General features: G+C 40.8%; 1 long non-coding RNA gene across 1 annotated transcript; it reads right to left on the bottom strand.

The window, feature by feature from the left end:
- Positions 1-1914: 1914 nt before the first annotated feature.
- On the bottom strand, positions 1915-4102 carry LOC131276330 (uncharacterized). Its single transcript, XR_009183831.2, has 2 exons — positions 4027-4102; positions 1915-2276 (listed from the first exon to the last, which is right to left on the bottom strand). It is a non-coding gene; the product is annotated as an uncharacterized lncRNA (long non-coding RNA).
- Between the last annotated feature and the right edge of the window lie 1615 nt (positions 4103-5717).

The raw sequence follows: 5717 nt of genomic DNA, 5'->3' as shown, positions 1-5717 counted from the left end.
ACAGACTTTGGTGAGGGAAGCAACTTATGCTTTATGGCCTGGTATCTGTAAGCTCCTACCCCAAATAAATACCCTTTATAAAAACCAACCAATTTCTGGTATTTTGCATCAGTACCCATTTGGCTGACTAATACAATACCCAAAAAGACCTGTATCAAGAATATTCACTATTCATTATAATGAAAAAGTTGAGGAATGGATAACAGTAATTTATTTATATTATGGGTTTCTACACAGCAAATGTTTTTAAAAGTTCTGATCAACAAAGACAGGGAAACAGAAATTACCAATATCAGGAATGAAAATGAAGACCTAACTTCAGAACTTTCAGACATAAAAAAGATAAAAGAATATTATGAACAACGTTCCTAAATAAATTTGGCAATTTAAACAAAAGACCAAGAAATAAAAACTCTTAGCTATCTATTACCTATGAAAGAAATCTGACCCTATATTTAAACTCTGTCCACAAAGAAAACTTCAGACATGCATGGTGTCTCTGGCGAATTCTTCCAAATATTTAAGTAAGAAATAGCACCAAACTTACACACATAGTCTTCAGGAAAACAGAAAAAGGGACAATAAAATTTTTCAAAAAAAAAAAAAAAATACAAAATCATCTTCATGATCTTGTCACAAAGACTTTTTCAACAAGAATCAAAAAGCGTTCTTAATGTTGGAGTTTTGATGTTGGCGTTTGATGCCGAAGCTGGAGCCCTGGGAAGCAAGGAACCCTGAGCTCGGAGAGAAGCAAGATCCTAGAAGGGAGGAACCCAGGAAGCCTGAACCCTGGTAGATGTCGGCAGCCATCTTGCTCCAATACTTGAAAACAGACTTTGGTGAGGGAAGAAACTTAACGCTTTATGGCCTGACATCTGTAAACTCCTACCCCAAATAAATACCTTTACTTAAAAAAAAAAAAGAATAAAAAAGCACTCATCATAGAGGAATAGTTTGATAAATCAGACTTCATTAAAATTAAGATTTTCCTTTCATAATAAAACTCCACTAAGAGAGTAAAAGATCAGTTCTCAGGTAGAATAAAATACCTGCATTACATTTAAACAAACAAACAACAACAACAACAAAAAAAAGGTTTTAAATCCAGACTATATAAAGAAATCCTAAAAATGAAAAAGAAAGAGAAACAAATACAGAAAACCTAAGAGAAAAAAAATGGACACAAATAAATGTTGAACAGATATTTTACAAAAGAGGATATTTAAAAGGTCTAATTAACAAAAGACATGAACAGACAGATATTTCACCAAATAGGATAAACATATGACAACTAAGCACAGGAAAAGATATTGACATAATTAGCCATTAGGAAAATGCAAAATAAAAACACAGATAACACTACACACCTCCAGAATGGGTAAAAGTTAAAAAAATAATAATAGTCACAACACCAAACACTGGCAAGCATGTGGAAAAACATGATCTTACATTACAGCTGGGAATGTAAAATGGTATAACCTTTCTGGAAAACAATTTAGCAGTCTCATAAAATTAAACATGTAATTACCATGCAACCCAACTATTGCACTCTTTATTAAGAGAAATGAAAACTTAAATTCACCCAAAACCTGTACACAAATGTTCATAGCAGCTTTATTCACAGCAACCCCAAACTTCCAACTACCTAGAAGTACTTCAATAAGAATAGGCTAAAAAAAAGACTGTAATACACCCATAACATTGAATACTACTGGTCAATCACAAGGAATAAAATTTTAGCAAGAAAATTCCATGTTTCCCCAAAGAGGCCTTCTGTTTCCACAGAAATTCTTAATACAGAGGACAATCATCATTCTTTTACTAAACCAATGAAGATAGTTACAGAGAAGGACTCCCAAAATGACAAATATAAAAGTACGTTAGCTAAACCGCAAACACCATGAGTATGAAGTGTGAAGAATTCAATATATTTCCTTTATTACACTTTTGGCAACAAAAAGGACAGTCTAACACAAGGACATGCGCATCAGACTTGAGTACTTAGTGTCTAAGACATGTACGTAGATTGAAAGTTAAGCTATTTCACTCTTACCATCATGAGTTCTGCCCCCACTCCCCCAAGTTTGAGCCTCACTTTTGCCTTCAGGAAGCAATTTCTCTCAGTAATAGGATAATATGAAGATGTTTTCTTTGTTCATGAAGAAAGAGACTATTTTATCTTGATCTTCTCTGGGAAGTATTAACCATGGGATTTAAAATTCATATGTTGACATGTGGAAGTGTTTTCTTTAACTGTTGTTTCAGACTTGAGCTTTCTGCATTGAAAATAAAATCATGAAGAAAAAGAAATCAATTCTATAAAATATCCCCAAATAAACTATCCTGAGATTTGCTAGCCAGCAAACTCAACATGAAGTTTTAAAGAGACACAAGTTTGAATCCGTAAGATAGAAAAGCAACAGACATCAAGGTCCCATCATTCACCCAGAATATTAACAACCAGTGGAAAAGACCCTCCGACATCAATAGCTGCCAGGCCAGAACACTCCCCAGGTTTCCCTGTTGCCCTCCCTCAGTGCCCTCCGAAAGTCTGGATATAAGCAAATATGTTAGCACTGGAAGAGACTCTGGAGATCGTCTGTTCCACAATGAATATAAAAGGCAACTAAGAGACAATACCTACAACCAGAAGCTTACAAAATTAAGGACACAAGGCACACAGCACACGTAAAGAAAGTTTCTACTATCTTAATGCACACTAATACAGAGTCCATTTGTAAAATAGACTGTAATGGCTTCACAATAGTTACAGGGCAGAGCTATTAGCAGGGTCACGACTGAGACAAGTCCAGGGATAGCCATTCTCCAGTCACTTAAAGAAGTAATACAAAGCTAGATTATAGATGGAGCCACTTCGTCCCTCGCCTCAGCCCTTTCGGACTGCTTTTCTTCTTCACTCTGGAGGCCCCTATAATAGTGTGTTCAGTCCCTTCCATGGGAGAAGGTACTAAACTGTACCTAATGACGCTGATCTCTCTTCAGAAGCACGGGATTTTGCACAAGACCTTTCCAGCTTTCTGAATCCTGCATGAAACACACCTCCCATCCTATGGGGATGAAATGGGTGGTAGCAGCCTGAGCTTCATTTCTTATAACCCTGGGAACCAGCTCCCTCTGAGCTTCTGAGAACTCAAGATTTGTTTATCCCATTTCTAATCTTCAGTTTCCAAGTTTATGCTGATTAGTACATCTAAACCACACTCCAGGGAAACGGACTTTGGCCCAGTGGTTAGGGCGTCCGTCTACCATATGGGAGGTCCGCGGTTCAAACCCTGGGCCTCCTTGACCCGTGTGGAGCTGGCCATGCGCAGCGCTGATGCGCGCAAGGAGTGCCGTGCCACGCAAGGGTGTCCCCCGCGTGGGGGAGCCCCACGCGCAAGGAGTGCGCCCCGTAAGGAGAGCCGCCCAGCGTGAAAAGAAAGAGCAGCCTGCCCAGGAATGGCGCCGCCCACACTTCCCGTGCCGCTGACGACAACAGAAGCGGACAAAGCCGCTGACAACAGAAGCGGACAAAGAAACAAGACGCAGCAAACAGACACCAAGAACAGACAACCAGGGGAGGGGGGGAAATTAAATAAAATAAATAAATCTTTAAAAAAAAAAATAAATAAATAAATAAACCACACTCCAACTCTGTCGTTCTATTTGAGGTTTGTGATTTTCCATAATTATGATCTACATATTAGGACCCAATATATGGCTTATGACTTACTTCCCTTATATTTCCTGAGGCAGAATACACACTTATGGACAGGTCAGAAGGCCTAGAAAAGGCACCGAAGCCTGGCTGTGAGAGGGAAAGCACGTACTGCCTCTCCGAAAGCAGGGGCTATTCTGAAAGCTGAGAAAATCCTCACTCTGAATCCAGGCTTTGAAGTAACCAAATCGGTGTCCTCACTCCATGCCCCACCTTACAGACCTTAGTTCACTGCACTGTAGGGAGTTCCCTACATGAGAGCAAACAAGCATCCACGTAGCAGTTTCTTCTCCCATGAAAAGTCCTACCTGATGCAGGTTCTCAGCTTTGAATGCTGGTTCCTTTGGGCAAGGTATTAACCTCTCTGTGCCTCAGTTTTCTTATCTGCAAAATAGAAGTAGTAATAATAATCAGTGCTACCTCACTGGCTTGTTTTGAGCATTATATAATATAGTGCATAGTATGTAGCTGGTGCTCAACAAATGTTAAGTTGATGCCATTATTACTATGCCTGGGGCCCAGGAGAAATTGGCGTACAATTTTCTATTCTCCAGGAAGAGAAGGAAAGCTTTTTTTTTTTTAAGATTTATTTTTATTTATTTCTCTCCCCTTCCCCGCCCACCCCAGTTGTCTGCTCTCTGTGTCCATTCGCTGTGTGTTCTGTGTCTGCTTCTATTCTTCTCAGCGGCACCCAGAATCTGTGTCTCTCTTTGTTGCGTTATCTTGCTGCATCAGCTCTCCGTGTGTGTGGCGCCACTCCTGGGCAGGCTGAACTTTCTTTCACACTGGACGATTCTCGTTATGGGGTGCACTCCTTGTTCATGGGGCTCCCCTACACAGGGGACACCCCTGCATGGCATGGCACTCCTTGCACACATCAGCACTGCACGTGGACCAGCTCCACACAGGTCAAGGAGGTCCTGGGTTTGACCCCTGGACCTCCCATGTGGTAAGCAGACGTCCTATCAGTTGAGCCAAGCCTGCTTCCAGAAGGAAAGCTTCTGAAGGCCTTTTCCTCCTTCTTTACTTATTCAACCCTTCCCCTCTGCACTCCATCTCCCCACCATGATTCTTCCTCCACAGAGCCTTCAGGTCTGCCAGCACTGGCCTCCTCGTCCTCAGGCCCCCTATAGCGCTTAGCCTCAGTATCACATAGAAACACTGAAAAACTCCCAGAGAGTAATTTTAATAACTATCCTGCCTGCATGTGCTTGTTCTCACCAAGCCCTAAGCTTGGTGATAACCCTACGTTCCTACCTAGGTCGAGGGAAATGGGTATCACCTCTAACCCTGCAACAACGAACCCGAAGCTGGGCGGCGGAAGGATGGTTTTACATTCTTACTATTGACTCTGCTGTTGTTTCTTAATTTTATAAAGAGATTTTAAAAACATGACAAAGTTCGTTGCTGTTTCTGGAACAGAAATCACCATCCAGAACTTAGTGCTGGCTTCAAGGGCAGAATGACAGAGAAACCAAACAGGCAAGTCTTCATCCCACTAAGCAAGTCCTTCAAGAAACCAGGGGGAGTGATATGAAGGGTTCATGTGTCTTGTTGGTTGTTGGATCATGGGATTTATAAGTGACAGGAAAGAAAGTTCTGGTTCATTTATTCATTCAGTGAATATTTATTGAGTATCTCCCAGGTGTTAGAACCTGTGTCAGATGCTGGGAATATGGCAATTTTAAGAGAAAGCCCGTGGCCTTATGGCATTTATAATCTGAAAGAGAGATGAACATTAAACCAATAATTATGCTCTTCCTTATTAGCATATGGGGCAAGTCTAGCTGGATCACTCGACAGTGAAAAAGAAAACTGAGGCTGAGAAAGAAAGTAATTTTCCCGAGGTCATTCATTCAGGTGTATGAATCAGGATAGCATATGAATAAAAGCATATTCTCTGGAGTAAGACAAAACCCGGGTTCAAGTCTTGGCTCTGCTCCCCAGCAGCTGTGGAATAAGAGGAAAGTCATGTAACCTCCCCCAGTGTTTCCACATG

This window comes from Dasypus novemcinctus, chromosome 27 (genome assembly GCF_030445035.2).
Source record: "Dasypus novemcinctus isolate mDasNov1 chromosome 27, mDasNov1.1.hap2, whole genome shotgun sequence".
Classification (NCBI taxonomy): Eukaryota; Metazoa; Chordata; class Mammalia; order Cingulata; family Dasypodidae; genus Dasypus; species Dasypus novemcinctus.
The sequence above is the reverse complement of the archived record's forward strand: the minus strand, read 5'-3'. Positions and strand labels throughout refer to the sequence as shown.